Below are 20,636 nucleotides of genomic sequence, written 5' to 3'. Positions count from 1 at the left end.
TAACTTTCCCTAGGTCAATTTCAATTCCTCGGTGTCTGATAACAAAGCTAAGGAATTTTCCTAACGAAACACCAAAAGCACATTTAGCCGGATTCATCTTCAATTGTTTCTTTCTGAACTTACGGAAGACTGAAATCAGATGATCATGATGTTCTTCATGATCATTCTATCTAACTACCAAATCATTAACATAACACTTGACATGTTTATGCATCATGTCTTGGAAGATATTTTGCATTGCTCTCTGATATGTTGTGTTAGCATTGTTAAGACCAAACGGCATAACTTTATATCAATAAATCCCTAAAGAAGTTCTGAATGTTGTAGCTTCCTCATCTTCTGAGGTCATTTTTACTAATTATACTCGGCATAACCATCCATAAAGGTCATAACAGCGCATTTCATCGTGTTGTCAATTAGTAGTTCTGTTATTGGCAATGGGAAGTCATCTTTCGGGCAAGCCTCATTTAAATCTCTGAAGTCAACACATACCCTGATTTGTCTGCTTTTCTTTTTCATCGAGACAATATTTGATATCCATTTAGGATATTTGACTTCTCTAATGAATCTGTCATTTATCAGTTTATTTACTTCTTCTTCTATCAAGGGGACTAGATCTACGTGAAATCACCTTTGTGTTTGTTTGATTAGCCTTTTATCTCTGGAGATATTCAGTTGGTGCATTGCAATTGATGGTTCTAGTCCTAGCATTTTTGCATATGTCCAAGCGAATATATCTTTGTTTTCTTTCAGGAGCTTGATATATTGACTAGCTTCTTGTTTGGAAAAACTGGCACTTATAAATGTATTCCGCAGCTCTTCTTCTATGCCTAAATTTATTTCTCGCAAACTGTCAATCGTTGGTTGTCCCCCATCTTCTATCTGTTTCAGAGCTGACTCAGCATGCTTGATCATTTCAGAATCCATTTCTTCTCTGATTACTAGGTCCGCTGTGATCATGTTTACCGAAGATTCTACCCCCAGTCTTTGGAATTTTTCTCAGTTTTTTTCATTTACTCCGATTGGAATTTGGATTCCCTTTCCATGATTCAAGCCAATAGGTTCTTCATAGTCAAAACACATGTTCTTCATGATTTTTCTGCTAGTATAGACTTTATCTTTTCAGATCTTCAGATGTCATTTTTTCACAACTCATTCTATTATCGGCTCTTTCTTCCATTTTTACTTCTAAAGGTACATAGAATTCGATGGGCTCAGGATATCTTGGGTTAGATTTGACATGAAATCTTTTTGGGATAGCAGGGAATGGCTAGTTCCTTTCAGTATATGGTAGAGGTACTTTATAATTTGACCGTGAAATTTCTAACTGCTCAGGTGATAACAATGTTAATGGAGGCTGCCCTGATTGTCTTAAGTATTTTGGTATGAAATAAAACTTCTTTTTTGTGTTCACTTTCCCAGATAGTTCTATCTTCATGATTTCATTTTTCCACTGCTTCCATGTGACTCTTTCCTAAAGTTTCATTTTCATCATTCTCCCTATTTTCTACTATAAATTCATCATAATAACTAGCATCGGTGAAGGACTCTGCTTCTGTATATGGTCTAGTATCGGCCATTATCTTGTATTGGATCCCATCTTTATAGTATTTAATGGATAAAATAATGCCATATTGATGCATCCATGGCCTACCTAAGAGGAGATTATATGTCATCACTGCATTGATGACATGACAAATGACATTTATTATCTTAAATAAATGAATTCCCCAGCAAAGTTGCCATTTTATTTCAACAAGAAATGAAATGCATTTAATTCGAGAATTATCTTATTCAATTATAACAAAGAAAGAATATAGAGAATGATCATCAAATTCATTTATTCTGAATTCATTTACATCCTTTTGTTTCCCTTGATTCTAAGATAAAGTATTTACAATACAAATATAAATAAGTTCGAATATCAAATCTAGTAAATCTGGCAGCATTTCAGCTTATGATTTGTTCATCTTAATGAGAGGAATATTGAGTGGATATAAACATCTCGCATCTTCTTCTATAGCTCATCAAAACATGACTTAGAATTGAAGAAAAGTACGTCTGCTCTGATGATTCTGGCAGCATTTAGGCTCTTTGATAATGATCCATGCACAACAACATGTTGTTGGGCAAGTCCGTGCAACAACATGTTGTTGCGCAGTTCAGCTCAATGGCAGAATGCCTATTTCTTCTTCTTCTTCCTTCTCTTCAAAATACCTTTAAAATTTTTATCTTCTTTGGAGCTCTGATCTTCTTCGTCATCTTCGTTGTGTCCAAATGAGAGGGAGAGTGGGGTATTTATAGGCCTCCACATGTGTGAACCCTCGATCTTCATGCCATGGGGCCGACCTTAAACAATATCTCACCCTTTCGAGCATTCGTGACCTAACCGATGTTGCGCGAACCTGCGTAACTATTATCGATGTTGCGTGGTCCCACACAACCAACATCCTTTGCACGGGTATGTGCAACACAACTATTCCATCATTTTTCTTCTGACTTGATTCTTTTGTTTATCATCTTTACTTTATTTACTAACTCATTTTTTATGTCTCAACACCTGGGACTCCTTCCGAGCCTCTTCCACCTGAGCCCCCATTTAGATCTTTAGGGAGTCAACCTTAGATCAAAGCTGCTCAGACCCGTCAATCTTCCTCATAAGACGTGCCTATGCTTCCTTGCACTCCTCCTCAATGCGCAACATCTCGTGATGAGAAAATAAAATAGCAGGGCTAAACTGAAAAATGGACCCTTGTTAAAAACCAAAAAAAAATCTCTAAGTGCAAAGAGATGACTACTATGAGGGAATAGTCCTACCTTATAAAAAAGCACAGCCACCTGACCTATGGTGGCTGACGGGATGTTTCCATCACCTTGGGGAACTTAGCATCAGGAACGTGCCAAGCTATCCATGGCAAGAAGCCCCTAGTCATGGCAGAAGCAGACTTGAGGGCCCCCCGGGCCTCACCTCATTGGCAGTCAGCCTAACTGCTCACCTGAGCCTGGGCTGAGCCACATAAACAGGAACTGCCCAGACCTCGGAAGGTTGAGCTTCGACAACGGGGGCCGCCTCCCTTAGTGAGGTGACCTCGACCACCTCCAAGACCACTAGCAGGTCTGAAGAAGTGGTGGCAGAAGTGGTGGCAGGGTCGGCAGCCACGCTTGACCGACTTGTCGGGGACGAGGGAGGGTTCCCCTCCTCTTCATCTTCAAAGATATCTTCTATTCTTTTTGGTCCACTTCGGCCTCAAAAGGAGCACGACGCTTGGAACGAGTCTACTTAGGCATCCCTACACAACATAAAGGAATGATCAATAAACGGACAGAGATGAAATAATTTGCGTCTATCTATCAGGGTATACATGATATGGATGAGGCAAGACCTGATTTATAGAGCAGCTCGGGCATGATCAACTACCTCTAAGACCTTAGCTTGGCGTCCACCAAACTCACCTCAACTATTTGGTTATGCTCTGACTTGCTCACTCATGCATGATACTTGGGCAAAGATACCGAAGAAAACTACAAGTTAGAAATAAGAAAAGAAAAAATAAACTAAGGAAAAGGTCAGTTCGAATATACCGAACTGGTTGAGAAAAATGGGTCAGAAGCCGCTAGAGCCTCCTAATCTCCTGACATCCAGACCCGCTTACTTTTCCAATTTTTGTTCGAGGCCGCGTCTTTGATAATGGCCTTACCCATGGTGACCAGGCTGAAAAATAATACCAACCCTCATGGTATGGGTTGGACTTCACCTGGTATAGGTGGAGAAATTCATCCATGGTTAGCTCAAGTTATTCGAGCTCAGCCCAAAGAATGATTGACCCCACCAAGGCCCTTTAGACATTTGGGATTATTTGCCCAGGTGTTAACTCTAGGTGTAAGAGGACTTCCCTGACCATGCTATAGAGAGGGAGCCTCAAGCTGCATTGAAGGGTGACCATAAATATACCCACCTCATCATCCTGGGGCTCGCTTGGAATTTCACGAAGCTCGGAGCACCACTGAGTTTGGAATGTGGCACTCCAACCTGATCCGCCCCAGGGCAGATTCCATCAGTGTCAACCCAATCGGCCCGATTTCTTCTGATTCTATCGAAGACTGGTCGGCCTCCTCCATGGCTGGGACAGACCCCTCAGTGTCAATTGGTTGCTCGGCCAAGGATTAAGCAGTCATCCTTGACTCGTGGGATGCTTAGAAGTCCTTGTCACTCATCATCACCAAAGGACATGGTGGATTCTCTGGAAGATCTAAGTCCTCTAGCCCTCCATCACGCTGGGATGCTCCCCCCACTGATTTGACTAATTTGACATTTTTTGGATGGAATGACTGCCGAAAGGTAGGGACCCAAAAGAAAAATGAAAAACAGGGAAGGGGTGAGGAAGATGGAGTTCACCAGAGAAGAACATTAGGATCACCAGAAATCGCCTACAAATCGCCTAAGTCAGAGAGAGAAGTAGAGAGGCAAAGAGGTAGCAAGGCAAGTAACCTTAGCATGATTAGGGTTCTCCCCTTTTATAGAGAATCTAACTATATGAGCATTGAATGCTCGCACTTAACGCAGCAACCAAAATGGCTCCTTAATGCCCGTGCTCGGACACGTGGAGCTCTCCCACTCGCTGGTCGACTCAACTCTCCAGAATATGCCATGTGTCAGCACCCCATATGCTGGGGACATAACAGGCGCTCTGATAACGCATATTATCTCGAGCCGAGACACACTAACTCGAGCATGTCATATCCTGATTCCTATGCCCACTGCCTTACTTCGCATTAATGACTAGTAAGCCCAACGTCCCATGTGTAAGAATATCCAACCTCATCAAATTCAACTTACTTTCCGAGCCTGTTGCGTGAGCTCAAAAGTAGAGGGCTTACTTTTATGCATAAAAATGGACTAGCCACTAAGGAAAACCCAGCTCGAACATATATGCACAATGCGAGGAGGTCGGCCAACACTAGTCATGACCAAGGAGCTCCTTAATGGCCAAGGAAGAACACTCTGTTGTACTTCGTTGAACGACCTCAAGTTCCGCCATCAGGAGATGGAGTCTCTTCATTTCTGTCAGACGCCTAGCCCTTCCATGGACACATACATTTTTGAGTTGATGCTCGGAACATCTCCTAGAAAAGGACTCCAAAGTATGACCCCACGCCACACAAAAAAATGAAGAGGATGGTCATTCTCCATATTCTACTAAGGAAAGGAGCTCGATTTGACCCTCTAATGCGACTCCCAAGGGCAGGTCAATAGGTTGGTAATCTGCTCGATGCTAAAGGAAAACTCGACCACGACTCATTAGAAGATCCAGATTAGCAAGAAACCGTTCGGATCAACCTTATAGGCTACGCTGAACTCGCAAGCTATACCTCTGACCACGCACTTCTGCTGGCTCCAATCGACCTTACTCGAGATTCTAGCCGAGGATCTCAAGAGACAATTTGTAATGACTTGGAAAATTTTGTGCGAAGACCCGTGTACTACCTCTATTTTCTTTAGAAATTATTTGTGGGTTAATTAGCGTTAAACTCGATTGCTTGTGAAATTAGCATGTTAGTGCTATGTTACTCTGAAATCTGGGATTTAACGCTAAATCCAGTTGCTCTTGGGAATTTTTAAAAACTCTGGATCAGACCTGGACCGCGCGTCGAAAGTCCGATAGCGATGATCTTAGACAATTATGGTCACCATGTTGGACTTGACCATCACCTCAAAAATCAAGTCCAGACGATGTCCTGGGTCGATTTGATTGAGTCCGGAGTGAAGAGTGTGAGAACGGTGAGAAATTAAATATGATTTTATGAAATCTGAGTCGTGTCACTTGCGTGACAATTTTAAGCAATCTGACCATTGGATTCTGACCCAATTTCACCCTCGGATCAGTGAAGGTGGCCCAGGCATGTCATGATGCTTGTGGACCTAATCGAGTTTCGGTGACCATTGAATTGAGTGTGGTCCGCCAAGGCTGATCTGTAAATCCGATCGGTACGAAAACTCAGCCTGACCTAGATCCTTGGTCAGTGAGCTTAAGTCTGACCGCATGTAGAAAAAGGACCACCGGAAGTATTCCGTTGGATCGAGAGAAGCCTGATTTGGTTATACCTTGGCCCTGGGGCTATTTTCATCAATGTTAGGCCTATATATAGACCTTAAAACCCTCACTCTCTGTGCCATATGAATTTCCTAACCCTAGCTAAGATAGAGAGAGGAAAAGAGAGAGAGAAAGTAAGTGAGAAGTTGGTGAATCATCTTAAGCTTCTTTCCTGTTACTCTACATCCTTAAACCATCACTTCTGAATCGTTATTCCGGTGATTCTAAGTTCCCTCTTGGGTAAGTTAACCTAACCCTAATCTGTTTTAGAGCTTAGAATAGTCTATGTGTTGTTGTAGCTCATTTCTATTCTTGCCTTAGGTTATCTTGTCGCCGTTGACAAAGACATGTCGTCTGAATCAATTCGATGTGTTTTTTCTAGTTTAAGGTGCGGACTATATTCGTATAGGTTATGGTTTTCAAGGCTTTCAATGTCAGATAATGGTTTATTCTTGTTATGGAAGAAATTTCACATGTCAAATGCTATGTTTATTTTGCGTTCCTGATATACATGTGTTATATTGAGATTTGTGTATTCTATGTGTATGTAGGAAGTACCGCATACGTATAAAATATGAACTTGTGTTCGCCATGATTATTCATCGTGTACTTGTGCTAATTGTATGTGTGTCAACTCCTTGGCAAAAGGAATTATCCAAATGCATGTATTTCGACATACGTCATGTATGTTGAACTATGTATTCTAAGTGTTTGTAGAAATGTCTGAATGGTTTAAAGTGCAATATATTATCCTAGTTGCGGGCGTTGAGAAGAGATTCTCAACTCTCCTATTTGGTGTGTATGATTTCTTACATTCAATTTACATTCCTTGTTCTTTAAGTTCAAGCACTACTTTTGTTGAAATCCATGTTAAGTGATATTCTTCAAATGCTCACATACTGTGTGATTTGAATTATTGCTCCATTACGATTCTAAATTGATCCTAAATTGTTGATATGAATATCTGTTGTAGTGGAATATGTTTGGGACTATGGAATAGTCCAGGAAATCGGTAATCAGCCTTGAGTTCGTGGCTGAGGTTGCTTTCGCCACGAAGGATGAGATTTGACGAACCCGAGTCGTATTAGAGTTGTCGGCAGTGGTTTGGCCACACGGAGTGTTTGCGCACTCTATGTCGTTCAACCCAACGTGCACTCATGCTAATCGAGTTCATCAAGTAACCCGATTGTTCGATGTATGTTCACCATATATGGACGTTATTGTTTGAATCTAGCGTACCAAACTTACCAGTGCAAATCCCATTAACCATTATACCTTGATCCGCTAAGACTCATGAGTCAGACATGGTGGTATGAGACACCGTGGTCGAGCTGTCGGCCTACGCTGGGGTAACGAGCCTCCTCGGAGTGACCAGTGAGCAACTAAACTCGTGAGCCGATTATGGTAGTATGGGACGTTATATTTGTGCTGTCGGCCTACATTGATTGGTGACGAGCCCTTTGTAGTGACCTCGAGCATATCTAGATACTGCATTAGGGTGACGAGCCTTAGAGTAGTAACGAAGGTATGATAGGTGTGCATTGATTGTTGATGAGCCCTTTACAATGACCTAAAACCATATGATCGTATGAGATGCCTAGGACTGACGACCCTAGAATAGATCACCGTTGGGAATTGATATGAGGAAGGTACCTTGGCTTCCCAATCCTGCTGTATGAAAAGGACTAATAATAACTTGTAATCATATTCATGCACCGCATTTGCATGTGCGTGGTAGTCGTTAGCATTGTAGGAGGATGTCATGCATAACGTGAGATGAAGATGCAGAGGGAGTAAGGCGAGGGCATGCATTATTCTACATACATCCTTGCACTAACAAGAGTAATTAGGACATGTTTGATTGTTCTGTTTTATCATTACTGCTTGATTGAATTGATAACATGTTAACCTTTGCTATATTGTTCCACTGAGTTGATCACTCACTCCCACGTTCTAGGTCGGTGTTTAAACACCAACCAGACTCTGTCTTAGATGCAAATGTTGATGCGACCCCTGAGGCATAGCAGGAGTTTGAGGATGATGAGGCCGCATTTTCTTTTATGCAGTTTTCAAACGGGTTCTTGTGAGCCATGTCCTGATGTGGGGGAATTCTGGGTTATTGTAATAGATGATGTCATTTAATACTTGTACTTTTGATAGTAACACTTGTAAGTATGACCTGACATGTATACGTATTTCAGGGAATTGCACATGTACACATGTTTCTTTAAGTCTTCCGCTTGTGTTCCTTCACATATCCCTGAATTATGCTTAAAGTTTGGCTTAATCTATTCATGTTTTATGTACTCTTACAGACAATATACATCCATCATTAAATATGTTGCATAAGTGATGTTTTGAAACTCGGGAGCTTAGTTATGCTCGACCCCCGAATTTTAGGGCGTGACAAGTTGGTATCAGAGCATGAATTGGATTAAACCAGACCTAGGTTATGGTCACACACCGCACGCTATCGCCACCTTAGTATAGGAGGGTACGAGTTTATCGTAAAATTTGTGTATGTGTTTCCGTTGTTTCTATCGGCGAAAGTTTACTGAAAACGATCACGTCTGTATGCACTCCTGACCACACACAGTGACCTAAAATCTCTTTTAGACCGTCTATTAATAAATTTAGGTGGTTTATCTTCCCATCTCAGCCCTTAAATTGTCAGTAAACTAGTGTTTGTTTCAGATTTTAACCCGAGTGGCCCGATAAGCGTCGAATCAGACTAAGGAGCCGATCGGGGCATTTTCAGGGGGACCCAGGGGGGGACCCACATCATTTTTCACTTAGGGGGCCAGGAGGACCTCGCCCAAATGGCGAGTCATCGCCGGATAGTCCAGAGACTGGAGATGACCTCGCCGCCCAGCGGGCCGGCTTGGGTCGACGCCTTTGGGGCCTAGTGTGGCCCACTCCTCCAAGATTGGTCGATTAAAACATCTTCTAAAACCCCTTTCCTTCAAGTTTCTCTTAAAACTCCCCCAAAATCTCTCCCCAATTTCCTTCTTCTTCCATTTTCGTGCACACCCATTCAACCCATCTCAAAAATCCATCCCCATTGCTATTTTCACTCCCTTTTCTTCTCATTTGAGCTCTCAAATCCTTCTTTGGGATCTCAAGTGTGTGAAAGCTTCACCATTCTACCAATTTCTCCTTTTTCTCTCATTTTCCATGGCCCTCTTTGAGTTTATCACAGCCATATTTTTCATCTCCACCTTTCTCTCTTTGATGGGGAAGAAGAGAGCGCCCGTGGATGAAGCCGGGCCTAGCTGCCCAACCCGTGCACGGAAGCTGAGAGGTGTCGCCGCAAGCACGACCGCCACCTATGAGTTTCAGACTAAGCGGGACCTTGATCCTCAGGCTCCCATTGGAAGAACCCTATTGGCGAACTATCTCATGGAGTCTATGAAGGCTATAGGGTCCTTTTTGAGGCTCATGTTGATCCGCGGTTATTTGGCAAGTTTCTGTTGTTGGAGCGCCTGGAAGAGGCCGGTTGGTGTCCCTTGTTTGAAGGCGAATATCGCGCCAATGCAAGCACTGTTCGAGCTTTTTATGCCAACATTCGTGATCCTTCGCTGGAGCCTCTGCAGTTCAAGATTCCTTGTGAAAGCGGTTGGGAGGCCATAGTCAACGTCACTTTGATATCCTGACTCTTGAATGTACCGCTTGGCGAGGTGCATGCCAGTGAGAAGAATTTGAGCAGTGCGCGTGAGAGGGATCCTCGCACAAGGCTCTTGTGTGGTCTTCTAGTCGAATGGCAGCCTAATAGAAGCCTTCTAGCTACCAACATGACGGACGACTTCCACTTGCTTCACCACATGTGTCGGCCTACGCTGGGGTGATGAGCCTTCCCGTAGTGACCAGTGAGCAACCAAACTCGTGAGCCGATTATGGTGGTATGGGACGCTATATTCGTGCTGTCGGCCTACATTGACTGGTGACGAGCCCTTTGTAGCGACCTTGAGCATGCCTAGATACTGCATTAGGGCAACGAACCTTAGAGTAGTAACGAAGGTATGATAGGCGTGCATTGGTTGATGACGAGCCCTTTGCAGCGACCTAAAACCATTTGATCGTATGAGATGCCTAGGACTGACGACCCCAGAATGGATCAGCGTTGGGAGTTGATATGAGGAAGGTACCTTGGCTTCCCAATCCTGCTGTATGAAAATGACTAATAACAACTTGTAATCATATTCATGCACCGCATTTGCATGTGCGTGGTAGTCGTTGGCACTGCGGGAGGATGTCATGCATAACATGAGATGAAGACGCAGAGGGAGTAAGGCGAGGGCATGCATCATTCTACATACATCCTTGCACTAACAAGAGTAATTAGGACATGTTTGATTGTTCTGTTTTATCAGTACTGCTTGATTGAATTGATAACATGTTAACCTTTGCTATATTGTTCCACTGAGTTGATCACTCACTCCCACATTCTGGATCGGTGTTTAAACACTAACCAGACTCTGTCTTAGATGCAGATGTTGATGTGACCCCTGAGGCAGAGCAGGAGTTTGAGGATGATGAGGCTGCATTTTCTTTTATGCAGTTTTCAAGTGGGTTCTTGTGAGCCATGTCCTGATGTGTGGGGAATTCTGGGTTATTGTAATAGATGATGTCATTTAATACTTGTACTTTTGATAGTAACACTTGTAAGTATGACCTGGCATGTATACGTATTTCAAGAATTGCACAAGTACACATGTTTCTTTAAGTCTTCCGTTTGCGTTCCTTCACATATCCCTGAATTATGCTTGCAGTTTGGCTTAATCTATTCCATGTTTTATGTACTCATACAGACAACATACATCCATCATTAAATATATTGCATAAGTGATGTTTTGAAACTCGGGAGCTGAGTTATGCTCGACCCTCGAATTTCAGGGCGTGACACAATTGCAACACGGATCCACCCGAGATCTCAGCCAAAGATCTCGAGATATATCTGTGACATGTTCGAGATTTGAATCCCTCTATGACACGCTCCTGCTAAATAGGGAGATCATCCTTTATGCCACTGCCCTTTCTCAGCTATAAAAAGAGCATCACTAATGGTGAAAGGTACGCACAATTCAACTCAGATAACACACCCAAGACCATTACGTTCTACTAGACCTAGCTTGCTTTTCTGACTTTGGCATTGGAGGTTCCCCTGCTGCAGCTAGGGTCTCCATCTTTGTCTTCGTTTGCAGGTCTCAAGTGGTCTAAGGAGGACGTCCCAATTTCTACATCAACAATGTGTATCTACATGATTTGGAATTAATTAGTAAATCAATTTAAAATCCCTAATTAGTGTACTTATGTAATGTTGACACTATGGTTGCAATAAATCCATTGAGGCATATATTTTGCCTGGAATGATGAGATCCTAAGACTTGATGGGCCACAAGCACGGGATCACATCCTAGTGATTAACCAACGGTTTATAACCAGTGATTACATCGGCAATGTTCAAACGATGCAGATCATCCTATTAGAGTAATTATACTAATGCCGATGATAATCTGATCATTTTGGGATATCATCAGTGGGCCATGCCTAATATCTAGTTACTAGATTTTTATGTACAAGTTACATGAGAAGCTGATGTTAGTCTAACGTAGGCCACACCACATAAACGTCTATATTTCTAATGGGGCATGTTGTTCGGTTCCCTCTCTCTCTCTCTCTCTCTCTATGTATGATGTGCCAATTAAGGCCAATTATATCATGATATGTCTAAATGAAATGCTTAGTGTAATGGATATCATGCCCAATTATATGCCGATACGCATCATTTGTATGCCTGTTGTGGATGACGATTGTTCATAATATATGTAACATCCTGAATTTTCATGGCCAGAGTTTATACTCATGCCCAAGAAATTGGGTGTTAATAATTGAATAAATTGGATGCTTTAAAAATCGCACCGTTTTTTTCATTTAGATCACATCCATATAATATTCATGAAGGTAACCATTCACGAGAATAAAATTAACTGTATTTATTATTTCATTAGAGTAAAAGAATTCGACAAATTATTAAATGCGCTCTCAATAGGAGCTTATTATATTATTAAGTTTGCAGCAAAAATATAGAACTAAATTATAAAACTATCTTCTTATTCTTTCAGTATAATCTTCCATAGGGAGATGGTCCTCTAGATCTTCAATTTGTGCATCACCTACATCATTTGTACGATTGGAAAGGGTCAACGCCCTACTTATAGTGATGGTTATCCTTTAAGATTAACAATAATTTAAGATATTCATAAAAGTAATATAATAGTTCTGATACGTCCTGTACTCCACTACTACGAGAGATATCAATATCCACAAACAACTTACATGAAATGCATGCTTAGCAAAGTACATGTGGCTCATCACACTTAGCGATCGCCACAATGTGAAAAATGATTTAAAGTTATCTGGCTCACCCAGCGTCCCATTCTATGAAGATTCGTCAACATGTCCCATGTTAACGTGGATTTATGCAGTTATCCCAAGGCGGCACAACACATGACTTGGATGAATTACGTGACACGATTTGTTCATGGAGTGACTATTTGCAACATCCAATCCCAGAAGTGATGTAACACGCATTGTGAATTACTTACATCGATTTGTGCACCACTATCCAAAATTCAAGGAATTACGGGTCAACCAAGGAGGCCTCTTAAGTGTGAAATATTACATATTTCTCCCTATTTATACCTTGGTTTTATAAACATGATAGTGCTTAAATCGATTTAAGTATGAAGGTTTTCATGTGCGAGGTGATTTTAAGAGCTTAATGTGAAATTGATGTCAAAAAGAAGATTTATGCTCAAAAGATTACTAAATGAAGATTTAGAATTTAGAAGTCATTAATGAAGAATTCACATGCCAAAGATCGAAGAAAACCAAATGAGGAACGAAGAGAATCAAAGATTTGAAGTGAAGAAAAAGGAATCCTGAAATTGTCCTCAAAACAAACATATCCCTGAAATCTTCCTGAAAAAGCATATTCTGAAACTCGGAGTCTATTTTAGCTATGCAGAGTAAAGTATATTTTAGGAAACTATGCAGAGTGAAGTTTAATTTAGCAAACTATGGAGAGTGCATAAATTTGAGGCAATTTCTAGATGTTTTCAACTAGATGCGAAAGTTGGAGTTCCACAACTATAAATAGGACTCCTTAAAATGCTCCAAAGCATCTTCTAGGGTTTGGAAAGGTCTCAAGGAGCATAGCACAAGGGTAGAGTAGCCGCCAAAGAGTTTTCTTCTTCCCTAGTTTATTTTTCATGCTTTATTTAAGAGATTTGGTTTCAATCATGTCTATGGTTGGCTAAACCTCTTAGCTAGGGCTAAGAAGTAAAGCTTGTATCATGTTAGGATATTTATTTTGCTTTGATTCTTATTCTTATTGAACTTCATTGATTTCTAGTTTGATATTAAAGGAATATTTTTAGTTTTCTATGATTTATTGTGACTCAAATTATAATAGATGTTGTGATAGCTTTGGATATCTTCTTTTCCTTTTTTGAGATAGTGAGATTGGTAAATCTCATTGTTCACAATCGTCTCCTAGGCATGGTAGGGTGATGGAATCCCTTCCAATCTTCACAATTCTCCTCCATTGAGAATTAGGTCGATCAAAAGTTCAAATTTGATTTAAATTACTTTATCTTCCAATTGGATAGCATAAGACTCCAATTCCAATTATGTTTATTGAATCAAGCAAGGTAGCATCTTAATAGCTACAAGTGGATCCTTAGCACCCTAGTTCCCACCTTCAATTAATAGCTTAAACATTATTCCTAATTACTCTCTTTTATTCCAGAATTCAAATTTAGATCTTCTTCTAGTTCTAATTCTAGTTCTTTTCAGAATACGTACAAGTTTAGTCCTTGTGGATTCGACTTCGTTCTCACGAGTTGTTACTACATCTCAACCCTACACTTAGGGTTGTGAACGAGTTTGTGGCGCCATTGCCAGGGACTACAGCTATGTTTTTTTAGAATTAATTGGTATTAGAATTAGGTTAAGATTAGGATTTATTTTTCTGCTATGTTTTTAGGTTAGGATTTTTTCTACAATTATTTTTAGGAACTAACATTGTTTTCTATTTTGTAGGATTCCTAACATAGTAACTCTTATTTGGTAATTTTGTTCCAACCTTTCCTCTTTTTTTTTTTTAGATCTCTTATTTGTTTTAGTTTTTTTAGTTTTCTTTTTAGGTTTAATTGTTTAGTTATGCCCAAGTGGGTTCGTGAGAACACTCAACATCTCTTGAGTGGAGGATTAGTCGAAGGGTTGCCTATCCATCAAAGGATTAGACACCACTTGAGATACTCTTAGTTAATTGAAGTGATGGATGCAAATCAACTTCAACCACCAGTTAAGGAAGTTCAAGATGAAAACGAGGTGGATAATGTACCCCCACCTCGTACTTTACACGATTATTTACAACCGGCGGGGGTGAGTACACCTTCCTGCATAGTCTTTCCACTTAATGCAGGAAATGTGGACATCAAACCTAGAGTGATACAACTCCTTCCTAAGATTCTTAAAGTCCATATTTGCACATCAACGAGTTTGATGAGATAATAGCTACATTACACTTTTCAAACGTGTCTAAGGACACAGTATGACTTAAATTGTTTCCTTTTTCATTAAAAGAAAAGGCTAAGACATGGATGCACTCCTAAAAGCCAAGATATATCGACACATGGGCCGAGATGACCTGGGAATTTCTCAAAAAAAAAATTTCTGTTTCATAAAACTAACGCTTTAAGGAAGGCAATCATGAACTTTACCCAAAAAGAGGAAGAGACCTTCTTCCAATGCTGGGAAAGGTTCAAAGATCTCATGAATTCTTGTCCACATCATGGCTATGAAGTATGGCGAACAATAAGCTTTTTCTGTAACGGATTGACTTCACTAGTGCGCCAGTTCATAGAGATGATGTGTAATGGTGAATTCATGAACAAAGAGCCCGATGATGCGTGGGATTACCTTGATCAATTGGTAGAAAATGCACAATCATGGGACACCTCTCCAAGACTCCCCACTTCTAAGCTTACTCACTTAAAGGAAATGGGAGGAATTTATGTTCTAAAAGAGGAAGATGATATGAGTGCAAGAGTAGCTAATCTTATAAGAAAAGTCGAGGCCATTGAACTTAAAAAGGCAGAACCTATCAAATCTGATAAGGCTATGGAAGTTGTTTATGGTATTTGTGCTTGTAACATGTATAGAACTGAGAATTGCCCAACAATTCCTATTTTTTAAGAGATATTGATTGAGCAATCGAATGCCATGAACAACTACCAAAGACCTTTCAGAGTACCCACCTCAAATACATACAATTTCATCTAGAGAAACCATCCAAATTTCAGTTGGAGGAATGGACAAACGGCTAACCCACAAGAGGCCCTTACTCAATTTTTAAATCAGAAGAGGCCTCAAGAGGATAAGGTTCAAAAATTCATACAAAACAGAATATGGTACAAGCATTTCAGGATATCAAAACAACAATAAGAATATTTGCATCATCCATTCTAAGGATTGAGTCACACTTAGCGGGTGGGGAGAAAGGGATGCTTTCTACCCAACCTCTCCCCAATCCAAAGCCACAATGTGAAATTAGTAACCTAAGCTCTTCAAATTAAATGGAGCAAGCCAAGTCTATCACCACTCTTAGGAGTGGAGAGACAATTGACAAATCTATTCCGATAAGGGCTAAAAAGCCTAAGGACCCCAAAGAAGATAAGAATGATAGACCTAGAATTACTCCACATGAGTCAGAACCGAAATCTCGAAGTAAGCCGATTGCACCATTCCCTCAACGATTGATTGCACCAAAACCTTTATCTAATTCTCAGGATATTCTAAAGGTGCTTAAACAAGTGAAGGTCAACATCTCTCTACTGGATGTCGTTAAACAAATCCCTTCATATACCAAATTTCTAAAAGATCTATGCACTACCAAAAGATGGAAAAACATACAAAAGAAAATCTTTTTGACAGAAAAAGTGAGTGTCGTTCTCAAGCAAGATGTGCCACAAAAATACAAAGATCCCGGTAGCCCAACCATCACTTGTGTAATTGAGAATTACCGGATTGAGCATGCACTTCTTGACTTGAGGGCGAGTGTAAATCTAATTCCTTACTCGGTCTCAAACAACTGGGTCTTGGTGAATTAAAACCCACTCGGATCACGTTACAACTTGCTAATCGATCATTTCATGTACCAAGAGGGATGATCAAGGATGTGTTGGTCCAGGTTGATAAATTCTACTACTTAGTAGATTTTATAGTTCTGGATACTCAACCCATTGTGGATGTGAACACTCAGATATCAGTCATTCTTGGTCGCCCATTCCTTGCTACATTAAACGATATCATTAATTATAGGAATGGGATTATGAATCTATCTTTCAAAAATATGACATTGGAGCTCAACATCTTTTTCAATATCAGCAAATAGTCAAAGGATGATGATGATACCCACAACATTAACATGATCGATTCTTTCGTGGAAGATAGAGCACTTTTGACTCTATACTCTAACACTCTAGAGACATGCTTGGCCCACTCCCCTGATTTGGATGATGACACGATTAGGGAGATGGATGTCATGCTTGATGCTACGCTGGTACTTAAAGTTAACCGGTGGAGGCCATAATTTGAAGAATTACCCCAAACTAATGTAGTGCCTTTACCGTCTAGCCTCAAAGCACCGAAGCTCGACCTAAAGCCTTTGCCCTCCGATCTTAAATATGTCTATTTAGGTCAAGATGAGACATACCAGGTGGTGATTTCGTCACACCTTGAGCAAGAACAGGAGAGTATGCATATCTCTACTCACCGAGTATAAAGGAGCCCTTGGATAGTCAATTGTGAACCTCAAGGGAATTGACCCTTTGATTAGTATTCACCACATTCATCTTGAGGATAATGCGAAGACCTCCCAACAACCACAATGTCAATTAAATCTAAATATGAAGAAAGTGGTTAAGGCTAAAATACTTAAGTTGTTGGATGTGGGTATCATATACCTCATATCCGAAAGCCAGTGGGTGAGTCCAACTCAGGTGGTTCTTAAGAAGTCCAGAATCACCATCGTAGCCAATGCCAACAATGAACTCATACCAACTAGAGTTACTACTAGTTAGAGAATGTCTCATTGACTATAGAAAGTTAAATACCATCATGAGGAATGACTACTTTCCTTTGCCCATTATTGATCAAATCTTAGAAAGGCTAGCTGGTCACTCTTACTATTGCTTCCTTGAAGGATATTCGGCCTACAATCAAATAGAGATAGCCCTTGAAGATTAAAAAAAGACCACTTTCACATGCCCCTTTGGCACATTTTCTTATCGAATGATGTCATTTAGACTGTATAATGCCCCCACCACTTTTCTGCGATGCATGTTGAGTATATTTTCTAATATGGTGGGGCAATATTTAGAGGTCTTCATGGACTACCTCTCTATCTTTGGTCCATCCTTTAGCAAGTATTTGAAAAATCTAAAAAATGTGTTGATGATGTGAGGAAAAGAATTTGGTACTAAATTGGGAGAAGTGTCATTTTATGTTTCGTAAGAAAATTGAGATAGATAAGGCTAAAATTGATCTTATCTTTAACCTACCTCCACCCAAGAGCATACGAGACATGCGATCCTTCTTAGGACACGCTGGATTTTACAAACTATTTATAAAAGAATTTAGTCACTTCTCTCATCCTTTATGTAATCTACTTCAAAAGGATGTATCATACGAGTGGACTGAGCAATGCCAGGAAGCTTTCACTAAGCTCAAGGCCATATTGACTACCCACCTATCATGCAGCCACCCGATTGGAGCGTTCCTTTTGAGATTATGTATGATGCATCTGACTATGCTATTTGGGCAATGTTAGGCCAGAGAAAAGAAAAGAAGCCATACATTATTCACTATGTAAGTAAAACTCTAAATCCTGCCCAAGTGAACTACTCTACTACGGAGAATGAACTCTTAGCCGTAGTGTTTGCTTTGGACAAATTTAGGTCCTACGTGATCGAATCCAAGATCATCGTCTACACCGATCATGTGGCGCTAAAGTACCTTCTCTCTAAGAATGATGCTAAGCCCCGTTTGATAAGATGAATACTCCTACTCCAGGAATTTGATTTGAAAATACGAGACAAAAAGGGAGTAGAGAACGTGTAAGTGCTATGGTTTCATGCTCCTTTAATTGTCAAATTTTGTAGTGTTAAAACCTCAATCTGTGTCTTATGTAGCACATTGGTATATATGTTCAAGAAAATGCATCACATGTACAAGGACAATGCTTCAAGTCAAGAACAAAGATCTACTTCAAGAACTGCAAAATCAAGTACATTGTTCTCTTCTGTAAGCTTCAAAGCTCAGTGCTTTAAAACTACATCGAAAGATGAGATCTTGTTCAAGACTCAAGGTGAAGTACAACTCAAGAACTACAAGTTCAAGCTTCATTATGTGTCGAGATTTCAAGCTTCATAGGCTTTAAAGATCGTCCATCATCTGAAGAAAAGAAGGTTCAATGTTCATACTTCATGTTCAAGGTAGGAAAGACCTTAGATTGACCTTAGGGTAGGTCATTTCGGATACATAAGTTAATTACTTATTTTATAAGTGTTTTGGTCTGTTCTTCGACTAGTTCTGAACTTTGTTCGACTAGTCCTAACAGTGGCTCAACCAGTCCAAGAAATTCCACGACCAGTCCTAAGTTGTTCCAAATTTTTAGAATTTTTTTGTTAAGCCACGACCAGTCCTGGAGACTGCTCAACCAGTCGTGTGAACAGTGCACGACTCGTTCATGACCAGTCTAGCGGCTATGACTCAAACTCCAGCAACTATTCCTTCCTCCTCATAACCAGTCATGGACAGGTCACGACCAGTAGTGGAGGCCTCATGATCGGTCATGGAGTGCCTACGACCAGTCGTGGAACAATTTTATCCGATCGTGCTCAAAATTTCAAAAATCAGTTCTTCCTACGACCAGTCATAGTGTCCACAGGACCAATCATAGACGTAATTTCTACAACTATAAATAGAGCACAATTTTCAGAGTTTGATATTCAATTCAAGTAAAATCAAGGCATCACTCTAAGAGATAAGTTTGTAATCTTTTAAGCTATATTGTGCATATTTAATATTCTCTTTTATTAGCTTTTTATATTTGACTTTGTATTCTGCATTCCAATCTGATTTGAAAGAGGGATTGAAGAATTCCCACTTCTTGGAATCAAAATCAAATAAGAGCTAGCCCAACTTGATTTAATTTAAAATTAATTAGAACCTAAAACCATTTCATAAGTGAGTATTGGACATTGAACTTCTATTCGAACTTCTACTCTGTCTTGGTTCTTCTGGGCTGCAACAAAAGGAGAAATCCAGGTATTTTTCATTATTGTAATTTTTATTGTGTTGGTTTCTTTTGAGGTTAAGCCAGAAAAATCTCATTCCTTTTGGTTATTTGAGGAGAGCCAGAAAACTCAAAGAGTGTGGTTTTTGAATTGTGTAAGCCCACTTGAAAGACACAATTGTGAGGGTTTTAGGTGAACCTAAGAAAAATCTATTTTCATAATGAACGCTAATATCCACTGTGTAAGGATATTGGAGTGGAGTAGTTGTATGGCTTTTGTTGAATAGTTGGTGTACACATAGGCGAACCACTATAATTCTTTGTGTTTCGTTGTGTGGTTTAATTTTTACATTTTTTATCACTCAATCTTGTGGAATGTATTTGTGGATGTGAATGTTGTAATCTTTTATATTTCAAGCATTGTGGGGAATGTTGTAATAGTATAGATCTCATTTCCTTTCTATTTATTTATTCCTCTGTATCAAGTTTGAGTTTTTGATACAAAGACCTTCCTAGGAATCAGGTTGTCCTACCATAAACCCTGGTTTTTGGTGTAAGGTTGTCCTTAGAACAACATTTGTATCAATCTCTCAATACTCATACATTTAAGGTTGCTTTACATTTCAGTATTGTGAATTGATTATAAGCGTTATCTTTCCTTTAATTTTTTAATTTCTGCTATTATCATTTTAATCTAGCATAGTGACTGACCATCTTTCGAGACTTAATCTCTTCGATGCCCTAGAAATGTCACCTATAAATGATATGTTCCCTGACGAACAATTGTTTAAACACTCTTAATTACCTTGGTTTGCTGACATTACTAATTATCCTGCCACAGGTTTCACGCTGACTCATTGGAATGCGCAAGATAAGAAAAAATTCTTCGTCGAGGTTCGTAAGTTCTTCTAGGATGACCCATATTTATTCAAATATTGGCCAGGCCAAATTCTAAGGAGATATATGCCAAACAATGAACACCGAAGTGTCATCTCCTTTTGTCATTCGCAAGCCTATGACGATCACTTTTCTGCTAAAAAGACCATGATGAAAATTCTGTAGTGCGGCTTTTGTTGGCCCACTATGTTTAAGGACATCCATGAGTTTTGCCAAGCTTGTGAGTGTTGTCAAAAATTGGGTGCATTATCCTGTCGAAATATGATAACTCTGAACCACATTCT

At 40.0% G+C, this 20,636-nt stretch overlaps 1 pseudogene; it reads right to left on the bottom strand.

The window, feature by feature from the left end:
* Window positions 1-14,812: 14,812 nt before the first annotated feature.
* Window positions 14,813-14,956, bottom strand: LOC131252442 (small nucleolar RNA R71; annotated as a pseudogene).
* Between the last annotated feature and the right edge of the window lie 5,680 nt (window positions 14,957-20,636).

Source organism: Magnolia sinica, chromosome 7 (assembly GCF_029962835.1).
Source record: "Magnolia sinica isolate HGM2019 chromosome 7, MsV1, whole genome shotgun sequence".
NCBI classification, from domain to species: domain Eukaryota; kingdom Viridiplantae; phylum Streptophyta; class Magnoliopsida; order Magnoliales; family Magnoliaceae; genus Magnolia; species Magnolia sinica.
The sequence above is the reverse complement of the archived record's forward strand: the minus strand, read 5'-3'. Positions and strand labels throughout refer to the sequence as shown.